The sequence below is a fragment of the Triturus cristatus genome, chromosome 10 (assembly GCF_964204655.1).
Source record: "Triturus cristatus chromosome 10, aTriCri1.1, whole genome shotgun sequence".
NCBI lineage: Eukaryota > Metazoa > Chordata > Amphibia > Caudata > Salamandridae > Triturus > Triturus cristatus.
Genome location: NC_140593.1, coordinates 1,016,763,311 through 1,016,789,296, shown reverse-complemented (window position 1 = coordinate 1,016,789,296; position 25,986 = coordinate 1,016,763,311). Strand labels below are relative to the sequence as shown.

At 43.3% G+C, this 25,986-nt stretch overlaps 1 protein-coding gene across 1 annotated transcript in view; it reads right to left on the bottom strand.

Annotated features, from left to right (window-relative positions):
• Positions 1-25,986, bottom strand: part of BAIAP2L1 (BAR/IMD domain containing adaptor protein 2 like 1) — a 586,052-nt gene that overhangs the window by 142,211 nt on the left and 417,855 nt on the right. The gene's annotated exons all lie outside the window — the stretch shown is intronic.

Below are 25,986 nucleotides of genomic sequence, written 5' to 3'. Positions count from 1 at the left end.
TAAGAAGGCAAAGGAGGAATGGCACACTCCTGCAAAAGAGGAACCAATCCCGATTCAGGGGCACGGTAACAAACGGAACCATTATTCCCAGGAGAGCGGAGTGGCTGAATGGGACTGGATGATGCGCATAAAAAACTATACACCAACGACCAAGCAAACGGTCAAAATCTTAACCTGACAGAAATTGTCCCCAACTATTCTGATCAGCCAACCAACCCCATTACAAAAGCCACCATTTTAAGAGCAATAGGGAAAATGAGGAATGACAGTGCCCCCAGGTCCAACGGCATCCCAGCAGTAATATTTAAATCACCGCAAGACTTCTGGACAAGGTCACTGACCCCACTCTTTAATCTTTCGTTTACCATTGCCTCAACCCCAGATTCATGGAGGGGCTCTATCCTCTTCCCAATATACAACAAGCATTTGCAATGCAAATTGGTCTCGCATTTGAGAGAGTTAGAGGCATTGGCATTATTAATGACAAAGTATTTTACCCATGTGTTTTATATTGGAGTGAAGTGGATGTACGCAGCTGCAAATGTTTCTTTTACCAAGCTGGCACAAGGTAAATAAAACACGAAAACATCATTGCAATCCACAAGCAGAGGTAAACAAAAATAAGTGCCACAGTAACACATACTTCACAAAGAAAGTAGAAATAGTTTCTCAATTATAGCGCTTACAGTGGAGGGACACTATATAAATTTAAATAATCTAAATTGTAGCAGTACGTTATTTGGAACGCTCTTGTACTCTTTAATCCTGACCCTGTTCTTTTTCAGTCCTTCATCTGGCTCACGAAGCATTCCTGCTCTCAGTTTTATGCATCTGGGTCCCAAACTCTCCTAGTTACTTTGAATGTTTCCGCCCTTTTTACCTGTACTTATTTATCTTTATGGCAATGTGAAGCCCTGATGTCTGAGGGTTTACTTTGTGGATCGCATATTGTTTTTGGCGTTCATAGAGTGCATTATTGTGTGCATTCATATCAAATGGGAGACATTTATATTTTCTTTGTCCTGCACTTGTACACGGGGTTGTTGTAAAAAGGAGTCAACACATTTTATTTAGAGTGACACGTGCACCACAAAGGAAGGCTGCTGTAGAAAACAGAACAGATTTTAGTCTTTCTTGGTGGTTAGATTTTTTTCTGCCTTGCTATATTACCATGTCTCTTTTAATTCCAAAATTTACAATTAAACCTCCAGATTGTGGCCTAACAGTAGACACGAGCACACAGTGCTCACCCTGTGACCTGCGCTGTAAAAACAAGTTACTTACCTGTAACTTTGGTTCTCCAGTATTGGTAACTTTCGTGGATTGCCATAGCTTGTATCATCCCCCGTCGTCGGAATGGGAGTCTCGGTAAATATAAAAATAACATAGCAGTATATACAAAAGAGAAAGAAAGGTCTATGCCTCATCTCATTTTGTAGCATATCCACCTCTTTTTGTAAACAAGACCAAACTAAAGCAACAACCGATCAGATTAGCCTCACCCCATAGAACCTTACTGAGAGAGCCTCAGAGCCTCAGATTTTCATAGCCGTTGTGTAATAGAGTAACCAAATTTGCTGAAGGCTGAGCTTTCCCAGGGGAAGAGGGTGGGTGCACGGGAATCTATGAAAGTTACCAATACTGGAGAACCAAAGTTACAGGTAAGTAACTTGTTTTCTTACTCCAGTATTGGAACTTTCATAGATTCCCATAGCTTGTATCAGAGTAGTTAGCAACAATGCACATTTTGAGAAATAAACACTGGCATAACCTTGTATGTATAGTCACATAAGCAATAACCATATATGCAAAACATTAGTCAGAAAACATCATATGAAACAAAATGTGCAATAGCAATAACAGGAAGGGGGTTAGAATGGGACGCTCACCGCACACTGGAAGAGGTTCCGGAGGACTGCTGGTCCCACTGCCGTCTCACTTCGCGTGGAAGAGTCCAAGCAGTAATGCTTCGTGAATGTATGGGCACTGCTCCATGTAGCCACCCTGCAAATGTCCTTGATCGGCACTGCAACGAAAAGAGCAGTAGACGATGAAACTGATCTTGTGGAGTGCGCCCGGACCCGCCCTTCTAGGGGCTTACCAGCCGCTTGATGGCAGTAATGGATCACACTGGCAATCCAACGTGCAACGCCTTGCTTTGAAAGGGGAAGACCTTTGGAGGTGCACTAAAAGCGACAAAGAGCTGTGTAGATTTTCTGAAATCCTTGGTGTGTTGGAGATAGAATTTTAAACATCTTTGGACATCCAAGGAATGAAGAGACCTTTCTGCTGGAGTCGTAGGTCGAGGGAAAAAAGATTTTAGAATGACCAGCTCAATCCAATGAAAATCCGAAGGCACATTGGGAATGAATTTCGGATTTGTTCTCAGAATAAGAGTGTCCTTCTTAAACTGTAAAAACGGATCCTTTATAGTGAGAGCTTGAAGTTCCCCAACCCTCCTGGCAGATGTTAAAGCGAGAAGGAGGGCCACTTTCCATGAAAGGAATTTAAGATCCACTCTATGAATAGGTTCAAAAGGAGGTCTCATGAGTTGAGCAAGAACCAAATTGAGTTGCCACATGGGAGGCGGAGGTCTGACCGGAGGGAAAACTCTAAAGAGTCCTTTTAAAAATTGTTAGACAATTCTTGCCAACCAGAGAAAAGGACCAGAAGCCGTCCGTCTGAATCTAGAGATCGCAGCCAGGTGCACTTTGATAGAAGAATGAGCAAGACCTGACTTGGCCAGAGACAAAATGTAAGGTAAAATTTGATGAGGAGCAGAAGAAAAAGGATGGATGTTCTCTCGGCGGCACCACACACAGAAACGTTTCCATTTGGAACGATAAGTTTTATTCGTACTCGGTGCACGGGCCTGAGCTAGCACTTCCTTACATTCCTCAGGGATATCTAAGTTCTGAAATTCTTGGTGTTCAGGAGCCACGCAGCCAACTGAAGTGAGCACGGATCTGGATGCACCACTTGGCCCTGGGACATCGTCAATAGAGAGGGAATTGGCCGCAGATGAATTGGATGATCCTGAGAGAGCAGGAGGAGCTCCGTGAACCAAAACTGGCAGGGCCACGCTGGTGCTACTAGAATCATTGTGCATGGTTCTGCTTTGATCTTCCTGAGCAATCTTGGAATTAGGGGAATTGGCGGAAAAGCGTGGACAAATGCGCCTGACCAGGCCTTCGAAAACGCATTCCCCAACGACCCTTGATGGCGTTCCCTGCTTGCGTAAAAGTAGCATTTCCTGTTCTCTGGAGTGGCGAACAGGTCTATGGACGGAGCACCCCAACGGTTGAAAACCTTCTCGAGAGTGGCTTGATCCAACTCCCACTCGTGACAGACCGACTTCAGACGACTCAACGTATCTGCTGTCGTGTTGGGGGTACCTGGAAAATGTTCTGCCGAAAGAGCGATTTGGTGATGAATCGCCCACTCCCAAATCTCTTGGGCCTCTTTGAAGAGCACCTGAGATCGTGTTCCACCCTGTTAGTTCACATGGTGCATAGCCGTCGTGTTGTCTGTACGGACTAGGACGGTTGAATTCCATATTCGTGGAAGGAAAGCCTGTAATGCCAGCCGAATTGCCTTGAGCTCCAGAAGGTTGATGCGGAGAATGCGTTGTTCGGGCGTCCAGTGGCCGCTCACTTGAAGGTCTTGCAAGACCGCTCCCCAGCCTTCTAGAGAGGCGTCTGTTGTAAGTATCAAAGGAGCTGGAGCAACTGTGAAAGTGAGACCCTTTGAGATATTGTCCTTGATTATCCATCAGCTGACCGCCTCTTTCATAAGAGGAGTGACTTTTATCTTGTCGAACGATCCCTCTGCGTGGCACCAATGCATGTCTAGTTGCTCTTGGAGCGGACGCAGACGAAGTCTGCAATGCGGAATTAATGGAATGCAAGATGAGATCGATCCTAGAAGAGATTTGTATAGGCGAACAGACAGAGACCGTCTTGTTTGTAAACGACGGGCGGAGGAAATTCCTCTGATGGAAAAGCCTTGCAAGAAGCTGTGTCCAGAATGGCCCCCAGAAACTTGGCCGACCTGGAAGGATAGAGGACAGATTTGTCTTTGTTCAGCTGAAGTCCCAGATGTTGGAAAAGTTGAATGCAACTTTCGACTGCCTTTATAGTTGCCTGAGACGATGGTGCTTTCACCAACTAGTCGTCTAGGTAAGGGAAAACTTGTAGCGATTGTTTTCTGAGAAACGCTGCAACTGGTGCCAACAACTTTGTGAATATCCGCGGCGCAGATCTGAGTCCGAAAGGGAGGACCTTGAATTAAAAGTGTCTCTTGGCTACTGTAAAGCCTAGAAACCTCCTGTGGGCTGGGTGAATAGGAACATGGAAGTATGCGTCCTCAAGATCCAGAGCGGCCATGTAATTGCCTGTATTGAGAAGCTTCAAATGTCCAGTAGGGATACCATCTGAAACAATAATTTTATGAGATCGGTGTTGAGCTCCCTCAGGTCTAAAATTGCACGCCACTTTTCTACTGTCTTGCGAACGAGAAAGAACCGGGAATAGAATCCTTCGCCTCGTTGGGACAGAGGCACCGGTTCTATTGCGCTTTTGAGAAGCAGTTGGTGAGCTTCTAGACGTGGAAGGTGTAGATGTTTGGATTCGGTGGCACGAGGGGCTCTGGATGGTGGAAGGTGTTGAAACTCCAGCGTGTGGCCAAACCGGATGATATTGTGGACCCACCAATCCGATGTGATGATCTCCCAGTTGTGGAGGTATTGTGATATCCTGCCCCCCCCCACTGGTGTTACAGGGGGCGAAGGAACAGTAGACAGAGCCTGAACGCAGCTATTGGCATTTAGAAGAATCTCTTCCCGGACGTCCCTGTCGTCCTCTTGAAGGCTGGTGAGAGAAAGACGCCGATTGGCCCTGGCGCTGAGAATACTGGGGTCTGTAAGATTGTGATTGCTGTGAATAGGAGGAATAGCGCTGCTGTTGATCACCACCTTTGTACAAAGAAAAACCTCTCCCTCTTGCCCCACGGAAAGGTACTTTGCGGTAATGCAAGGTCCCAAGGGACCTTGCCGTATCTGTGTCCTTTTTCATTTGCTGCAGTGCATCGTCCACATGCTTACCAAAAAGCATTTCTCCATCAAACGGTAGGTCTAGGATTTTATTTTGAACCTCCGGGCGAAACCAGGTGGCCCGAAGCCAACCTTGTCTCCTAAGGACTGCCGCACCAGCCAAAGCGTGAAAAGCAGTGGTAGCAATGTCCATTGCGCAATCTATGATCTCTGAAGAAGAACGCTCTCCTTCCTCCAGAATCTTCCTTGCGTCAGCCTTAGATTCATCTGGTAGCTGGTCAATGTATGGAGATAAATCGCACCACATTTGTCGATCATATCGTCCCAGAATTGCTAAGGTGTTTGCTGCCCTGACAAGAAGGCTGGACATAGAAGAGACTCTCTTTCCCACATTGTCTAGTCGCCTACCCTCCTTATTCGGTGGTGTGGTAAAGGAGGCCGACGGATTCCTTGACTTTCTTTGGGCCGCTTGAGATATGACAGAATCTGGCTTCGGTTGGCAAACCAGACAAGCGGGACCATCAGCAGGAGCCTTATATTTCTTCTCCAGCCGAGGAAGAACACGGATGACGGTAGCTGGAGACTGCATTACCTTAATCCCCTCACTCCACACATGTTCCACAATCGGTATAGGACGGACAGACTTTTTGAAGGATTCTTTAAAATCATAAAGAAAGCATTACGATTGTACAGAAGGTATGGGAAGGTCAAACCGTTTGGAAGCCCTTTCCATGAGGTTATGGAAACCTCCAATGTCCGCTGGAGGAGAATCCACAGGATCCGGCGACGATGAAGCGGGATCCGGAATGACGTAGTCGTCCCATTCCCTATCTGGATCTGGGGTTTGTCCTACGCTCTGGTCATCGTCTGATGAATCGTCATGCACTGTGACGACATTCTGGTGACGTTCTGATGGTTCCTGGTCCGAAGGTTGAGGAAGCTGAGGAACTACCATAGTCAGGGGTGGCACCTGCACTGATTGTGGGTCAGAGGGATGTGATGGAAATCTCCTCTTATAATCCAACACCATGAGCTGAAGATCAGTAATAAGCGTAGACGGCATGGCTATCATGCCCTGTTCCTGTGGTCTTGTTTGTGGCAGGTATTGTGGTTGGTCCATAAAATAGTCTTCCGAGTCTGAGTCCTGGTATTTTACTCGTAATTGGCATGGACTATATGCATCCCCATAAGGACCATCCTCCTCATCTGAAAATTCCTCCTCTTCTAAAAGGAGTGCCGGAGGTAATGGTGTCACCCTCCGAGGAGCGGGGTTAGTCCTGCTTGCTAGGAGAATCAATCAGAAGGACCGCTTCTGATTGAGTCTCCTAGCAAGCAGGACTAACCCCACTGCATAATTTGTTGAATCTTGCAACATGTCTTCAAGTGGAACACAGTCCAGCCGTCCGCCTTAAAATACGTCGGATCTTGCAAATTACTCTCAAGGTCCTTTCATTTGGAACACCGTCCAGCCGGTTCCACCCCCGAGGCGCTCACTCAATTCAACGTGCTCACACTTAATGTCCTGATGATGATCTTAATGTCATAAAGATCGAAACGCCGTCGACCTTACAATCAAAGCTCCATTACTACATTTAACTAATTAGGAGTCTTTGAATATTGTTTTCAATGTGATGTAAAGTTTTACTGTCACTAAGCACTTTCACTTCACGCACCTTCACGTGTTTATGTGTGAGCACCAGAACTATTTGAAAAAATGGATGATATTCCTTTTAATGTTAATAAAATGTGATGTCATTCGAAGAAACATTGTGTCCACACATATATTGCTTAATGAGTGCGCTACAGATACCATAACCACTCCTGAGGCGGAAGCTGGGAGAGTTTGTTTCAAATTTTGTCCTGATTTTAGCCTTGCAATTGTTACTGCTTTTAATTTCACTGTATTCTTACCTGTGAGCACTTTACCCCCTGAAAGCTGCTTGAATCGCCCCTGCACAGCGGATCTTATCGCTGTGACGGGAAGGGAACAACATCGCCGCCATCGCGCGCCAAGCCTCCGGGCCACGCCCACTTCCTGAGGCCATGCCCACTCTAATTTCAAAACCTTCTTAATCGCGCTGAATCACGAGCGCGCTACAGATACCATAACCACTCCTGAGGCGGAAGCCGGGAGAGTTTGTTTCACATTTTGTCCTGATTTTAGCCTTGCAATTGTTACTGCTTTTAATTTCACTGTATTCTTACCTGTGAGCACTTTACCCCCTGAAAGCTGCTTGAATCGCCCCTGCACAGCGGATCTTATAGCTGTGACGGGAAGGGAACAACATCGCCGCCATCGCGTGCCAAACCTCCGGGCCACGCCCACTTCCTGAGGCCACGCCTCCCCTCTCCCTATATCAATGTGCCTTCCCCAGACGCGCAGCGGACGTGCGCAGCGGGCACGCCGTATGCGCGCCAAAGGTGCGCCAGAGGGAAGCCCGTCTGCGCCAGTCCGCGCCAGGCCGGGCCCAGGGCCCTCCACCCCAGGAGTCCACGCTTGTGGATCAAGGGTCTACTCGCCTCATCTACTAATGTCCATGCGACCCCCTGTTAAGCAAAACTGCAAGATCCTACCAAATGACAGGCACGATACCATCTCATGTTCTAACTGCAATTTCTAACTCGATGTCCCCCAGCTCTGTCGGCCCACCTCCCAAGGCCACAAGCCGACACATACTTGGCTCCTTGGAAGCCTAAACTGCAGATCCCTTGGTAAACATAAAAGAAATATATACGACCTCTTGTCCGACAATTTACTGGATGCCTTATTCCTCACAGAGACATGGCTACACGCCAGCTCAGGCCCAGACATAGCTGAAGCTCTTCCGCCCAATTATGCCATTGTCAGACAAGATCGTACCATTGGAGTAGGGGGCGGCATAGCAGTCATTTTCAAAAAATCGCTGCACTGTACCTTGGAACACGTCTCTTTAAATGCCTGTGAGATAGTCCTCTTTAAACTTTTACTCCATCTGAATTTCTCTTTCATGGGTCTCCTGATTTACCGACCACCTGGCCCGTTGCAATCCTGGGCCACGCAACTGGTGAACTGGATCGCCTCGGTCAGGTTAAACTATAGCAACCTATCCATTATTGGTGACCTGAACATACACTTAGATGACCATACGAATAAATCTGGCACAAATTTAATTCACGATCTGGCTGCCATGAATCTCACCTTGTGGAATTCGGGAGCTACACACAAAGGCGGTCATCTACTGGACCCAATTTTTTCCAGTTTTCCCCTGTCACTTAGCCATCCAGCCGTGCCCCTACAGTGGTCAGACCACTTTCTCATTTACTTTAGTGTGTCTAACCATCTGACTTTCAGATCCTCCGGCTTGACAGGGCAGTCCGGCAAAAGAAACTGGAAGAGACTGGACATAACTTATGTTCATGTCTGTATTAGACTCTGCCCCTCTGGATGAATTATTTAATACTGAAGATATAGAGATTGTAGCCTCTAATATAAACAATTGGCTATTAGGAGCTCTAAACATCTGTCTCTCGTTGGCGCGCAATAAATTTGCATCCCACAATGCTCCTGCGCCTTGGTACAACGAGGAATTGAAGGCAGCCAAATCCAAGTGCAAACGCTTGGAACGCCTTTGGAGGACGGACTACTCCCCTGCAGCCTGCCTGACTTACCAAAAAGAACTTAAGCTTTATCATAAAGCATGTTCCATGGCCAGAGCTACTTACATGGCGAAATCTATTTCAGATGCCACCAACAAATCCAAAATTCTGTTTAATCTTGTAAAAGATTTAGCGGGCTCAAACACTGCAGCCAAACCCCTTCCACTGAATAATGCTCAATGCGATGAATTGGCGCGCTTCTTCACAGATAAGATCGATACAATTCACCAGGACATAGAAAAACAACACCAGACACAAGCAGTGATAGATCGGGACCTTGTCCCGGAGATGGTCACCTTCTCCCCTGCGCCATACTTGTCCTACGAGCCACTTACAGTCTGGCCCGAGATAAATATTCAGGGTCTCCAAGACATCTTAGGGAAAGTTAAATCTGGTTCTCCCAGTGACCCCCTCCCAATCTCTGTACTTAGACTTCTCGACATCCCACAACTTTCCATCATCTGCCAAGCCTTAAATCTATCCCTCTCCACAGCTAAGGTCCCAGCCATGTGGAAACATGCCATGGTCTCACCTCTTCTTAAGAAACCATCGGCAGATCCGAAAATCCTGGCTAACTTCCGCCAAAATATCCCTCTTACCTGCTTTCTCCAAAGTTATGGAGAAACATGTCCATGGACACCTCGCTAGTTTTTCAGAGGCAAATAACATACTACATCCCTCCCAATCGGGCTTTCGCCCTGGCTTTTCAACAGAGACCACACTGCTTGGTGTGATGGAAAATCTTCGCCTCCTAGTTGATAGAGGTGAGACCGCTGCACTGATCCTACTCGACCTCAGTGCAGCGTTCGATACCATCTCCCATGACATTTTGTTAAATTCACTTTCCACTATAGGTATCAGGGGCAAAGCATTGGACTGGATATCATCTTTCCTAACTCTTAGGACGTTTCAAATTACCTACAGTAACGCGATCTCGAATGTCCACCCATCCCCCCACGGTGTCCCCCAAGGCTCGGTATTAAGCCCTCTGCTCTTCAACCTATACGTCACCCCGCTCGCCCAGATCGCCGAAGTAGCAGGTCTAAACAGGTTTACCTATGCCGATGATTCACAGATTATATTTTCACTCTCAAATGGAGACCATGACTCCTCCTCCCTTCTGAAGTCTGGCCTTAGGAACATCTCCACCTGGATGAGCAAAAACATGCTCAAACTTAATGGTAGCGAAACGGAGGTTGTGATTCTGGGCCCAAATCAAAACCTTTGGAACCCAAGACACTGGCCATCCGAAATGGGCTCCCTACCCACTCCCTCACAAAAAGTTTGCAATCTAGGCATAATCATTGACACCGGCCTAACCATGGAGCCCCAGGTTATTAACCTGACATCCACCTGTTTTACTATCCTGAGGTGGCTCAGGAAAATCATCTGGATGCTACCTGACGACACCCAAAAGTCTGTGGTCAATGCACTAATCACCTCCCGTTTAGACTACGGAAATGTTCTTTACCTGGGGTCTTCACAGGCAATCATGCGTCGCCTACAATTGGCGCAGAATGCTGCAAGATTGCTCTGCAAGTGCAACAGAAGGGAACATATGTCCGGTCATCTCAAGGCACTCCATTGGCTACCGATCGTAAATAGGGTCAAATTTAAAACACTCAGCCCTATGCACAGAATCAAATGGGGCAATGCCCCCAGTTATCTGCAAGTCCTAGTGCAAACTTACACTCCGGCTCGCTGTTGGAGATCTTCATATCAAGGTCTTTTCTGTGTACCTAAAGTTCGCTTAGCAAGGATGGGGGGCAGATCTTTTTCCCTACTGGGTCCTAAGCTCTGGAATTCCCTTCCTCAGCACTTACGTTTGGAAACCAGCTATACTCGCTTTCGCAAAGCCATCAAGACCTGGCTCTTCTGCCAGTAATTTGCTCCAGCCTCTCCTCTAAGTTTCTAGTTCTCCTAAGTGGTCAATATCTCTTAGCGCCGGGAAACCCTTTTGGGTAGCTGTCGCGCTTTAAAAACCTAATAATAAATAAATAAATGAGTCCAATCTGGATTCAGTTTACTAATTTGTGCTTGAGTGACACTCAGTCTAGTAAACAGTAGCCTTTGCTACCCGAGGACCCCTTTAGGCCTCACCAAGACCACTGTTTTCCTAAACCATATTACTACCCCTGGTCATAGTATTTTGGGGTTCCCTTGTCTTCCAAACATATCCACTGCTGATAACATCACAGTACTTGTCTACCTGACAAAACAAGCGTCAGGGAGAAACAGATGCAGTCTTTTTGCTTCTTCATCGACTACAGTGTCACTTTCAACAGGGTGGACAAAGCAACACTGGAAGAAACTACTGACATTGGGGTCTCCACCCCTACTCCTAAAAGCAATAACAGCCCTATAACAGGGGATCTGGGTTTGCATGAAAACTGGATCCACCACAGCCACTGCCAAACTTAACCCAATAGTGGCCTTAAACACGGATGTGTGCTGGCCCTCCTCCTCTCCAATCTTTATACTGCTGACCTAGGCAAAGCTCTTGAATGCGCCAACTTAATCACTCCCAGGCTAGGATCATCAAGACTAACCATGCTGCAGTATGCAGATGACGTTGTGATCCTCGATCACACACAGTCAGGCCTGCAGAGAGCACTAAATTAACTTCCTAGGTATAATGAGGACAATGAACACCAGTTGAAGCAAGGCAAAATGAAAGTCATCATTTTCAGCAAGTACCCACAAAAATAATATGATCACTGGCAGCTTGGGGAGCTACAAATAACCAGAGTAACAAAATATAATCATTTAGGCGTCTGGTTCTCAAAAGGGGCCAAACCAACGGCACACCTAAAGAATTTAATATCAAAGGGTGCTGGTGTCGTCCACTGCCTAAACCGCCTTAATAGCTTCCTGTGAGCCAGTCTGCGTAACCCATATTAAGAGTACAAAAGGCCAGATTGATTCAATCTTTAAACTACGGTCATCATGCTTTCCCCAGTGTGGAATCAACATTACAGCTTATACAAAAATCTTCCAGGTACCTCAGCAAGCGCAAGGGATGCGGCTCAGACTACAGCTAGGCCTCGTGAGACAAGATCTGGAATGCCAAGGTGCAGTACTGAAATATTATATTAGGATCTTGCAGGTTCCAAAGAACTCCCGCATGGTGTGATTCAAAGCAGTTTTTGACCTAGCCGGCAACCCGTGGCATAACTACCTAACCTAAGCGGTTGAAAACCTAAACATTTATGCTCGCAATATTAAGTGCTCGGACATCTCATTTTCAGCCTGCAAAAAGATAGCAAATGCTCAGGTTAGAAATATCTCGCTAGAAGAGGACTTGAGCAGTCTACATTGCTTCTTGAACATGGATGTACTTGACGCTTCTTACATGGTCGGAAAGCGCAACCCTCTTGGTACCAAGATTTGGCTGGCCATACTCTCTGTACAATTGTATACACGCTCCTTCTTGCCCTTCTAATTATGGACCCCTCTTGGGCAAGGGAAGGCGAAGAAATAGCCTGCAGGCTGTGCAACTACCGCAACAAATCTTGGCCTCATCTGCTGTCCCAAACTTGACCTTGACCACCATCGCCTGCTAGTTCCTCTACTATTGGCTCAAAGGACACACTCCTACAAGGTGGCCAATGTCCTGTGCTTTTCTCAAAACACTCCTGCGACCCTAGCAAGGTTTGGGAAATTTACCAATGCCATCTGTTCGTCACTTCATCTTTTGCAGGCTTGATCTAACTGTAAAGTCTTCATCGGACTCCTGTTCTGCACTGTTAGACCTGTCGTCCTTAGGGTGGTCCTCCCTCAAACGTTTTGCATCCTTACCTCCTCTTTTTGTTGGTCTTAGGACTCTGAGAATTTTACCACTGCTGATCAGTGCCTAAGTGCATATGCTTCCCCACTAAAAACATGGCTCCATTGGGTTATCCACAATTGGGATATTTTATTTATCTGCAAGTCCCTAGTAGAGTGCACTATCTTTGCCCAGGGCCTGTAAATTAAATGCTACTAGAGGGACTGCTGCACTTATAGTGCCACCCATACAAAATAGCTCTTTAAACATGTCTCAAGCCTGCCACTGCAGAGCCTTTATGCACAGTTTTACTGGCATGTCGACTTGGCATTTAAATCCCCTTATCAAGCTTTACACTTCCCTTTTATTGCACATACGTCACCCCTAAGATAGGCCCCTAGGTAGAACATAGGGTAGGGTGCTGTGCAAGTAAACTGTAGGACATGTACTTTGACGTTTTGCATGTGCTGATAGTGAAAAACACCTACATTCATTTTTCATTGCTGTGAGGTCTACTCCTCTCAAAGGTTAACATGGGGAATTCCTTATTACAATTTAAGCTATAATTCCTGATTGAGAAGGAGTAGCCCTCTCATGTTTCATATAATTGGAATAGTAATGATAAATCATCTTTGCTAGCAAAGTTAGATTTAACATTACTATTTTGGAAATGCCACTTTCAGAAAGTTGGTATTTCTCAGTTCTGAAATCTATGTGTGCCTGTAGCCAGTCTCCAATACATGTCTGGGGTGGGTGACAGCTTGACTTTGTGCTTTTCCTCTAGACAGCCACACACAAAGGAAGGGTAGGTGTGTCTGAGTGCCCATCTGTATTCTAATGGCTCATCATGGGCAGGATGGGAGAAAGGAGCTGACACACCTGAATGGGCAGTGTCCTGTGTCCACACAAAGGACTGATTTCGCCCCACGTAGTGAGTCTGGAGCTAGGGCTAGGAAGAAAGGTTCTCTGTGCAGTTCACAGACCCTTCTTTGAAGGCAACCCCACTTCAAAGGCACAACTGGGTATAGGTATTGGGCCTCTAACCCCACAAAGAACCTTTCTTAGAAGAACTGCTGTGCTGCTACAACGACTCACTCTGCTGGACTGCTGCTCCAGAAGAACTGCTTTTCTGCTGTGCTGCCCTGCTGTCTGACCCAGCTGAGTGAGAGCTGGACTGTGCCTTGAACCCAGAGTGATCTCCCAGGGCTTGTTGCCTTGCCTTATATTTTCTGAGACTCAGGGATATCAAGGTCTCAACACCCGTTTCTGTGGCTGCTCCACTGGAAGTGGACCCAGGCGCTAGCTCTAGTAAAATCGACACATCTGCTGTCTGCGTTCAGCAGAACCAGCACATCGACCCTGTAGCAGGAGCCGAATCAGCAAATCACACTTGAAACCAGTGCTTCACCTAAAGAACAGCTGCATCGCCGCCACTGCAGTGTGTGAAGATTGACCCATCTACTCGACTGCATAGAGAAACCCAACGCATCGTCTACTCTTGGCTCGGGGCATCTTCTTTGGAACTGGCCCATCGAAATCACAACATAAAGAAAATCAATGCATCTCCTCCACTGCGGGATCGACAGACGCATCACTCGTCTGCACCCCACATCTCGATGTTGCAACCACGATCAAGGTACTTTGTTCAGCTGGCCATACGTGGCTCCTTTATCCGGCCCGCACTCCATCGCGGTTGGCCTGAACTTTTTACTTTGCCATGGTCTAGCGTGACAAGATCACCCCTATAGGCGCATACTGAATCAAAGTGCTATTTTTACATTAAGGGACTTATGTAGGTGGGCTGGCATTTACCACTTCATAAATACCGAATCATACCGATTCGGTATTTATGAAGTGGTAAATGCAATGTAGGTAATGAGTCGGTAAATATTACCGATTCGGAAAAATTCGGTAATTACCGAATCGTTATTTACCGATTCGGTAATGAGGCATACCTTCCCATTAATGGGAAGGTATGCCTCATTACCGAATCGGTAAATACCGATTCGGTAATGGGGGAGCACATGCAAGGGTGGCAGGGTGTCACATTGACACCCTGTTGCACCCCTGATTCGGCCATGTGTGCACATGTGGCGCACATACATGCCCTAAGGGCATGTATGTCTGCCACATTGCACACTTAAACGTGCACAAAAATGCTTTTTTTCACCTATTCGTCATTTACCACCAACCTTTAGTTGGTGGTAAATAACGAATCCCCACACCCACCACACACTCCCCCTACATCTCATTTCATGATTCGGTATTTACCGAATCGGTAAATTTACCGAATCGGTAATATTACCGATTCGGTAATTTTACCGATTCGGTAAATACCGAATCATGACATTCTCCCCTTACATCTCAAAAGCCAAAATACCGGTCGGTAACGGTATAATTACCGAAAATCGGCCGTTACCGACCGGTATTTGGCTTCCTACATGAGGCCCTTAATCTTTAAAAATTCATATCTCAATTTCTACTAAATTGATTTTTATCATTTTGCTCTTGTTTTATTTATAAAATCATAATCTATTTTTCTAAACTGGAGTTGAGTATTTTGTGTTGTTTTCATTGTGGTACTATGTGTTGTGATGCACAAATACTTTACACATTGCCTGTTAAGTTAAGCCTGCCTGCTCTGTGTCAAGCTAGCAGAGGGTGAGCACAGGTTAATTTAAATTATGTATATGACTTACCCTGACTAGGATCGTGGTTCCTGCTTGGACAGAGTGCATACCTCTGCCAACCAGAAACCCAATTTCTAACATACACCCCGGCAGGCCAAGGATATGAACTTTAGTTACATTTGCAAACATGCCTCTCAAGGTAAATACCTGCACTTTCTCCAGGTAGATCTCAAATCCAGAGCACTTTCTATCTTTTTAAAGCCATCTTAGATACCCCTAGTTTATCTATGCATTCTATATCGCACTCAGTACTTATTGAAGTATTATATTAATGACTTTAAACTTTAAGTATCCGCTCTTTAAAGCGGGTCAATACTTTTACAAAATATACAAGTACGGTTGAAATCATTTTAAGTCTCTCCTCTATGCAGTCTTGAATGCACTCTTATTAGTTTCTTAAGAAACATTGATTTTATATTTCTTCTTTTGATTTAAGCAATATCTCGGAGTTTGTTTTTATCACGTAATGATTAAGATAATAAATGAACATGAATAAAATTCCTCGTCATCACTGTGATAGTTACCTTTCAATAACATTACGTTTTCCACCTTGAGGGCAATACAGATCATAAACCACTCAAGCTAGCATCGGGTAGTATGCACTATAGAACTGTGAAACACAATACATATTATATATATATATATATATATATATATATATATATATATACATAGATATAGAGAGAGATAGATAGATATGCAGATAGATATATACTTACACATTAAAATGGAATAGCTTGGAGTGGATAAAGTGGCGCACAGTGGAGTGTTGTACTTGAAACAGATGCAACGTGAAAGTGGGTGAATGGATGTAGATGTAATGAGGCAAGAATATAGATTATGAGGTGAAAATGTTAATTTTTGATAGTAGGTGTAAATAGTTTAAGTAGTGTTAAAGTTACAAGTGTTAAACTACTTAGTTCTATATTGTGCAGCGGTACACCGCCCTGTATTTTTCAGCACACCTTCGCTGTGATCTGGAAAAGGACCTTAGATATAGGTAAGTATTAGGGTTTATTGTTGTTCCCTACCTATTAAAACTTTATTAAAGTGGTAATGGGTAGAAAAATGTCTTTATATTTTTCCATATATTTTAACAGCACTTTATGGAAAACAGCGCTTTTTTAAAAAACATTTTAAATAGCACGATAATTGGTAGGTATTACCGCAGTACTCCGTAGACTTTTTTCTAAAGAATTACATATGCCCAAAAATATGAATACACTGTAGTACATTATATTCAAAAGATTTAGTGTGGTACAGTGCATTTCATTTTGGTTTTTTTAACCTTTTTTTATTGTGTTTTTTTTTAATCGCGCTACTTCCTGGGAAAACTGCAAATTCACTGTAGTACACTAGATTTCTTAAATATAGTGTAGTATAGTGCATTTAAAAAAAAATGTAAGTACCGCAGTACTCTGTACATTCTTCTTTTTTTGTTACATATCTGGAAACTTAGTGAGTTGTAATACATATACATAGATACATATATATACACACATACATACATATATATATATATATATATATATTGCCACACAACCCACTTTATGGATGCCTGGGCGCTCTATGGCGGTGCGTCCGAGGTACGGCAGGGTCAAGCCGTTACCAATTCTCATTCCTCTCCCCACAGGATTTCCTCGCGCACTCACGGAATGGAAGCAGCATAATCCCAAGATTACTGTGGTGCAATTTCTTTTATTTTCTTATAGCGTGCCAGTAACAAAAACTCTACGCGTTTCGGTCTCTACGGAGACCTTGCTCACAAGACTAGCAACAAACCACTTTTTTTTCCTGCTTTAAACTCACATCTATTGTGAAATGACATCATTTCTTGGATGGTCCAGCTAAGCATTCTGGTTAATGTAGTGCAAAGACCTTTTGTGTAATACAGTCATATATACAGTTTTTCAATCAAATCATTATTCATTAAATCAAAATTGTTCCCTTTTTGGGTATCATTTATGTAAATTATATGAACGAGTGTAATTTCTCATTAAATTATTGCCCATTGAATTATTAACAGTATTTTTCTTCAAAATGCCGCCCTCTGGTGGGCCTTCCATTATTTCGTATTTCTTGGTCTCGTAACTGAAATTCATTCCATCATTTGAATAACAAGGTATTTGTTGTGGTACGTAATTCTATTTTTGCCCTCCAGTGGGCCCATGTCCATCGTACTCGTCATAGGGCGACCAATCTGTTGGGGATTATTGTTTTTGATTAGGGAATTTTCTGATATCTGTAATTTCTTGGTGTTAAGACAGAAAAGGATTTTTAGCACACAATTTACGCTAACCCAATTCCACCCGTGATTATTCCAAAATTTTAATAAAAACCTTATGAAAAAGCTAATTATATATAGGAGGTCAATATTACAGTCCTTAATTGTCTTTGATATATGAAATCTACTTCAGTTTCTCAGCAGTTCACAGATGATAATGGAGTTCCTCATCCTGATTTAATCCATGTGGAATTAAAGTTCGAAAGTTCAGAATGTGTTTGGATTCTTTCTGCCTGAGAACTTTTTCCCGATCTCCTCCTCTGGGATGTATTCTTACAGCTTCTACAGCATAGAATTTCAAGTCCTTCCACTTTCCATTATGTTCTTTTTCCATATGTTTGGCCACAGCGTTGCTCCTATCTGTGTTAATTGTGGCTCTAACATGCTCCAATATGTATTTTTTTAATTCACACTTGGTACTCCCCACATATTTCAATGAGCAGGGACATTCAATTATGTAAATGACAAATTGACTTTTGCAGTTGATCAATTGCTGGATTTTCCATATACGTTTGTTAGCCATCATTACTTCCTTCACCTTTTGGGCAATTGTGCATACCTTACAGCAAGTACATTTAAAAAAAAAAACTTTAGTTTTAACCAAGTTTCTTGTTTCTTTTGATTTTGAAAGTGGCTATGAACCAATTGATCCCTTAGATTTTTCGATCGTCTTTATGTGATGTTAGGATGGTCTCCCACTATGTTGGGTCCATATGTAGGATATGCCAATTTTTACGCATTATATTCATCAATTGGAGATTTTCCGTAGAGTGTGTTGTTATGAACCTTATCTTGTTGTCCTTATCTGTTTCAATTTGTTTTTTTTTTCTTTCAACAGGTCAGTTCTATTGATGGAAAGTGTGCGTTGTAATGAGGCTTGAATAACTTTTGAGCTGTAATTTCTTTTCTTAAATCATTTCGAAGAAAATAACTGTTAATAATTCAATGGGCAATAATTTAATGAGAAATTACACTCGTTCATATAATTGACATAAATGATACCCAAAAAGGGAACAATTTTGATTTAATGAATAATGATTTGATTGAAAAACTGTATATATCACTGTATTATACGAAAAGTCTTTGCACTACATTAACCAGAATGATTAGCTGGACCAACCAGGAAATGATGTCATTTCACAATAGATGTGAGTTTAAAGCAAGAAAAAAAAGTGGTTTGTTGCTAGTCTCGTGAGCAAGGTCTCCGTAGAGACCGAAACGCGTAGAGTTTTTGTTACTGGCACGCTATACGAAAATAAAAGAAATTGAACCACAGTAATCTTGGGATTATGCTGCATCCTTTCCGTGAGTGCGCAAGGAAACCCTGTGGGGAGAGGAATAAGAATATATATACACATATATATATATATATATATATATATATATATATATATATATATATATATATATATCTCACGAACCTCGCTTTACTGCTTTTCCAAACAAACAAGCGTAGACCCAGGTTTGGTGCAATTTGGTTTATTTCAGCACACCATCAATCACCATGACGCATTTCGGCAGATCCCATTCTTGATCACATGACAGCATTGCATTATGTGAAACCTCTATTTAAAGTGACAGTGCAATTGATTAGTACTAGACAGAGAAAATACTGTGTAATTGTACGCCTAAATGCATACAGTTTCACATTGTTTAAATACATTGGTATATTGGAGTGGAAAGGTTTTCCAAATGTGAGAATACTTTTTTTTTATAGATTTTTTTTAGAAAATACGTCATTTTCAATAAAATGGTATCTTGCATTTCTTTCTAAAAGATAAGAACTGTTATCTTCCAGTTTTACACTCATTTTCAAGTAGTTGAATTTTTTTTGCTTAAATGCAGTATTCTCATTTCCTCTCCACCAAAGTCTATGTAAGTACTAATTTAAATGATAAGATAAAGAAAGAGAAAACGTGTGCGAAGCCCTAACTTATACTAGGATAATACCCCCCCAGTGCCTCCTGTGTAAAGTGCTAGTGCAAATTGAAGAAGTCATGTCTATTGCCTAGAATAGTACAGTATTCTTGCATTCTCTCTTAATTTACTATTCTGGCTTAAAGGACCTTGTGCAAATGACAGCATGTGCAAAAAAGTAGTTTTTTTGGGGAGATAGGCCTAAAAGTTTCTACAGTACTGAGACAAACGATTCCCACAATCATAAATAGGTCCTTAAATATGTAAATAGATAAATAATACATAAATACATTTAAAATCTATAATTACAGTTCATTTGTCCTAAAACCCCGAAAAAAGACTTTAGTGCTTAAAAGGATGTTATTCTATCTAAAAACTCATTATCAAATATTTCATTGAAGAAAATGTGAAAAATTTAGGACCACGCTTATATGTCATTTGTAATAAACCAATAAATGAGACAGAAATATATTCTAAAAGATTCCAGTAATACATGAAAATTAATATATACATACATACAGGCTCCTCTCCTCATGTTGCATCTAAGGGAAGCTAACATCACTATTTAAAGATATTTATAGAGGTCCTCACTCATGTTGAGCCCCCCCAGCTGTTTGGTGTCTAGCTCGAGGATGTAGTGAGTCTCTAGACGTCTTAGCTTCCCTTCTCTGTCTCCCCCTCTCCTTTGTGGTGGAACAGTGTCAATGACATAGTACCTGAGATGTTTTAAATTGCTCTTGTGGTGCTCTTTAAAATGTCTGGCCACCGGATAATTAGGGCCATTGTTTGTGATTGCCCTGATATGTTGGAGAACCCATTTATGTGCTGCCAACTTTGTGCTCCCAATGTATGCCAGCTTGCAGCTGCATTATAACACATACACCGTAAAGACGGTTCTGCATGTGAGGTGGTACTTGATTATCTGTGGCTTGCTACTGAAAGCAGGCAGATAAGATGTTCTATTGCTTCCTTATACACACACTTTACCATTGGAGAATTTGAAAAACCCCTTTCTTGCAGTCAACCAGACCTCCCCTTCCTTGTGTTCTGGGCTACTTTTTACTAGAACATTCGCCATGGACACTGATTTTCTGTATGTTATTTAAGGAATTCTCGGAACCGAGCTGCCTATGATAGGGTCTTCCCTGACTATGGGCCAATGGCGCGGGATAATTTCTGGCAATTGCTGTTCCTGTCTGGAGAAACTCAAGATGAGTCTTACTGGTTCTGTAGAAGCAGCTAGACTTGCATCTGGGGATTTCCGAGAGGTGTCTTTGTATTGTAACAGGTATTCCCTGGCTAGGGCCCTCGATTTGCAGATAGCTGCATCAATGATTTTAACGCTATATCCCCGCTGCAAAAAACGTATCTTGCTTTCAGACTGGTGTTTTTCCAAGTCTATGTTATTGCTGCAAATCTTGCGTAACCGCAGCATTTCCCCATAGGGGATACTGAGAATTAAATGAGGGGGATGCGCACTGGACGCGTGGAGCAGGGTGTTGCCAGCTGTCTCCTTACGGAATAGGGAAGTAGTTGTGATTTTGTTGGCTACAGTAACTTTTACATCCAAGAATGAAACACTGTTGTCACTTATACAAGATGTGAATGCAAGATTGACATTATTTACATTGATTTGGGCAATGAATTCCTTGGCTTCCGTCTCGGTTCCATTCCATACAATAATCAAGTCATCAATGTATTGTAGCCAGGACACCACCTTTCCCCTGTAGATTCGTTCATATTTCTTCCTTAGGACCAGCTCCTCCCACCAACCCATAAACATTCAGGCATAGCTAGGGGAGAAGCTGCCCCCCATAGCAACACCCTGCACTTGCTGGAACATTTCTTTTTTAAATAAAAAATAATTGTTTTCCAAGCAAAAAACCAACATGTCCATTAACATTCTGTTGTGCTGCATGTACTCAATGGTTCTTCTGGATAAAAAGTATTCCACTGCCTTCATACCATCACAGTTTCTAATGCAGGTATAAAGAGAAGAAACATCCAAAGTGATTAGCTGATACCCTTCTTGCCATACCACATTACGAATCTTACGTATGAAGTCACTGGTGTCTTGTATGTATGACTCCAAACTCTGAACGTGTTCTTGCAAGAAGAAATCTATATACCTTGACAGGTTCTCCAAAGGCCCATCACAGGCTGAAATGATGGGCCTGCCTGGTGGTCTCAATATTCTTTTGCACCTTAGGGATGAAGTAGATGACGGGGGTTTTTGGGTGATCTTTTTAAAAAAATTTAAATTCATCCAGAATAAGCAGACCCAATCTTTTCCATGCCAAAAGCTTGGTATACAGCTGGTCCTGCATTGTTTTGAATTTGAGGGGGGTACTATTACGGTAACAATCAATGTTGTTTAGTTGACTGTAGGCTTCCGTCATGTAATCGGTTAGGGGCCATAACACTATGTTCCCCCCTTTGTCTGAATTCCTGATTCCTGTGTTCCCTTCTGTTTTGAGTTTGGCCATCAACTGTCCATACTTTCTTTCGTGATTTGGGATTTTTCTTTTCTCTTTATTGGTTACCATGTTAAGTTTCTTTATTTGGGCCACAACCACTTCATTGAAAACGTCAACTGAGTCTCTCACTGTGACTGGTGTAAATTTGGACTTAATTTTGAAGGGGGTGTCCGGTTTCCTCCAGGTTGTCGCCCCAGATCCCTGGGGTAGCTGTCCTGAATACTGTTCCGTGCCCATCCCCTGCTGGCCATAATGTTGAGAAGTTCCAGCTCCGTTTTCAAATGCCTGTAGGTCTCTTAATAGTTCATAGTCTGCAACTACTAAATCTGATGTACTGGCAATAGTTGTGACTGGCCTCACTTTCATCTGGGTTTGTGGCTGAAGCTTATGGAACTTGCGGAGTTCTAACTTTCTAATGAATTGGTACACATCTGCCCGTGTTTGGGTGTAATTAAAGTTTGATTTGGGGCAATATGTTAACCCTAAGGAGAGCAGTTGTTTCTCAGCTGCAGTTAAATTTATTTGCGCCAGGTTGATGATTGTATTGGCATTACCGGGACTACAGGAGGGTGTCACAGTCAGTTTGTCCGTTTGTTCCTCCATGACCCCCGTCCCCGTCCCCGTCCTCCCCTCTTGCTGCCTGTGTTGCTTGGCTGCCCTCCTTCTTTCTCTCCTGCTCCTCGTGCGCAGTTTTGTTGCCGGTTGGCTCCTTGGACGTTGTGTTTCTCTCCTACTGCGTCTTAGGTACTAAAGTTCTTCCCCCATTGTGAGCCTGATTGCATTGTGTTTTTGTTGATCATCCATGCCATCTGCATCCGACTCACTCTCAACCGCGGAACTCCGGTCCAAGGTAGATGGAGCTTCCTGTTCTGGCAATGTGTATACTGGATGACTCCCCTCTTGTTGACGTTTGCTGGTGTTGGCAATCCGAAATGTGTCATACTTGCCGGCAAATGTAAATATTTGCCCATTATCGTAGTCCTGTTTGTCCCTCCTAAATTTGTGTGTTTTCCGTTGTTTAATCTTGTCTTCCTCCTTTTGGAGCCTAAGCTTAATTTCTTCACTGAATTTGGATTTTTGTTGTTGCGGGTCACTTACTGCTTTGATTTCATCATTAAGGGCCTCAATTTTTATTAGTAGATCCCCCCGGTCACTGTCCGCATATTTCGCAGAAGATTGCGGTCGCGTGAGTTATAGTTGCCAGCACTAACTATAACGGGGCAATTTCATTGGTTTTTTATCAGTAAAATTTCCGCTAACTATAACATGTGTGAAACCTATGGTTTTTTCAGTGAATTTGCAAGGTTTTTTAAATGCTAATTCCTAACTATAACGTGTGTGAAACCTATGGTTTTTTCAGTGAATTTGTACGGTTTTTTAAATGCTAAGTTACTTTACGCCATTCGTGGCGTGCGCGCCCACTTAACGCAGTTCGTTCCGTGCGCACCCACTTTACGCAGTTAGTGCCGTGCCCACGTTACGCTAGATGGGCCATGTACGCACGATGCGCTTCGCGCACCGTGCGCACATGGAGGACATATTATGCGCTTCCTTGTGATAGGTAATCTGTTGAAATTTTTTTGGGAAATGATGTGCTCAAATAAGCCATGCACAAATGGTGGCCTTCGGCCAACATTTGCACACGGGGTGGAGAAAGTGTGGATTTTTTTTTTTTTAATTTTTTACCGTACGCGTACGGTAAGCGTACGGTAAGCGTAATCGGCGAAATTGCCGAAAAAAAAATAAAACCGTTTTTGCTCTTGGGGGATGTTTGGGGACTCCCTCAACATGACTATGTGGGAGGGAGTTGTCAAAACAGCCCCGTAACATGTTTTTGGGCATCATGTTTGATAAATAACACTCAGTGCGAGAGACAAAATGGCGGACGCCGCTTCCAGGTTTCGGCCGATTCGAATGTTTACTAAGATCTAAGAGCCAATCAGAATCGCGCTCGCGCACGCCACCGTAAGCGTACGGTAAGCGTACCGTAAGCGGGCTCAGATATATATATTGATTTAAAGGCTATTTTCTCAGAATCTACTGAACAGATTTACACCAAACCTACAAAAGGCACTTCCTTGACCTAGGGACTACCTCTCTGCCAAATTTCTAGTAATTCTGTTCAGCCGTTCGAGCTGTAGCTCTGTCTAAAGGTCCTATGGAAAAATGCATGGGAAAAACGCGTTTTGGGACCCCCCTTTTATCTCAGCCCCCGCTTGACGAATCCCCCCGAGACTTTCAGGGTAGGAGCGGAGCGTAGCGCCCCACCTATTTTGAGAAATTCGCGAGGATTCATCGACCGGCGCCAAAGTTATTCAAAATAGAATGTTGCGGATTTCCTATGGAAAAGGGGTCCTAACTATAACTACCTACTGGCGACCGCCAGTAGGTAATATATATATATCACCTGCTACGCCTCTGAACAACCAGTTTCTCTGGAGAAATCTTCACTTGCGTTGAGCCCAACTGGGGATTTTGTGTCCAGTTCCAAAATATACCTCGTCTCCAGTAGACGAAGCTGGGCCTCACGGTTCCCTCCTCTCCTCAGTGGAAAAACTGTATCTATCACAAAGTATTTAAGGTTTTCCGGGCAGCCGCCATGAGTTTCCTCAAAATGTCTCGCCACTGGATAAGTTGGATCGCTATTAGTGATGCTCTTATGTGCTGCAGTATCCGCTTGTGTACCGGCAGTTTGGTATTGGTATTGGTATATATATATAAGGATTTTCCTGTATTGTACCCCCAAAGAGTTATCCACCGGATTTCAAAGGGTCACAGAAAGGCAGCACATCAACAAGCGAGTCCACGTCATTACTGAGGTTTGCTCAATTCATTTTATTTTCTTCTTTTTCTTTAATAGTAAAAAGCAAAGTGCATCGTGCATCAGGTGTGTGTGTATATATATATATATATATATACACACACACACACACACACACACACACACACACACACACACACACACACACACAAATACACACACACACCCCTGCAGTGAACGGCTAAGTGCAGCGGGGGTTAGTCCCCTCTGCGTGGGGTTGGATGCCGGGCCTGGCAGCAGGCATGTGGTTGGGTGCCTGCGAGTAGCTGGATGTATACCCAAATTGAAAAAAAATCAAAAAACCACAGAAATCAGCTGGGAAATAAAACAAAGGTTACAGTAACAATATAGTTAGTCATGGTAATAGGATTTTAACTTGCGTTAAAGAAAATGTCATAAGTGATATAACAGATTAGGTCATAAGCAGTGTATGACAGTGGTACAAGATATTAGTAGCTCAGTTAGTTTGGTGTTTAAGCGTTAGATCTTATCTAATTTCAACGCCCAACAATAATGTCACTGTTAGAATTCTGCATGCAGAGGTGGATGGTGGGGAACTGGAAGAATCTGCTTAATCTACCTCACAAATGTATTCTGATGCTGTGTTAAACTAATGTTTGAAAATAAACAAAAAAAATGTGAAACAGAGAAAAAAAATCAAGCTTGGCTACATGATGGCTGACAATGCGACAGACTCTCCTATTTCCTTTGGATGAGGACATACGACCCAGAAACTGGTCTTCAGTGTATCATATCCATCAAGCTAACTGTCTGACAGGAGTGTTTTTGTCTGTATTCATGGAGGCAATCAAGCTATTCCAAGACCCCTGGCAACAAACAGTTGCAAACGGGGAAATGAGAGATCGAGGACAGATCCAGCCTGAATGTAATTGTGTTGTCTAGATGGATTAGAAACCTACTTTATTTTATTAATCTAAAATACATTTATATTCAAACATAACTGTATTGGTATTATTTAAACCTCATTGTAATGAAAAGACACCCTGCCTGAATAATAATGTAAGTCGGCAAAAAAGGCCCTATATGGAGGGCAGTTGGAATAGGAAATATTCCCTAAAAGACGACATCCTGAGGAAAAACTGTTGCACGCAATGTTCTCTAATTTTTTTCCTGGGTAATAAAATGAACTGAGTGGCTCTGGTAATTGTTGGTGGTAAGGAGAGGACCTGCTATTTGCAATAAAAACACAGTGGTGAAATATGACATGAGGAGCAATTCAATGTACTAGGAGGCTTTGTAAGCAACACAATAGAGAGGCGGTCAGTTTTCCACAAACAAGATTACACAAATACAGGACAGTTGGAATTATGGGTACTCTGGCACA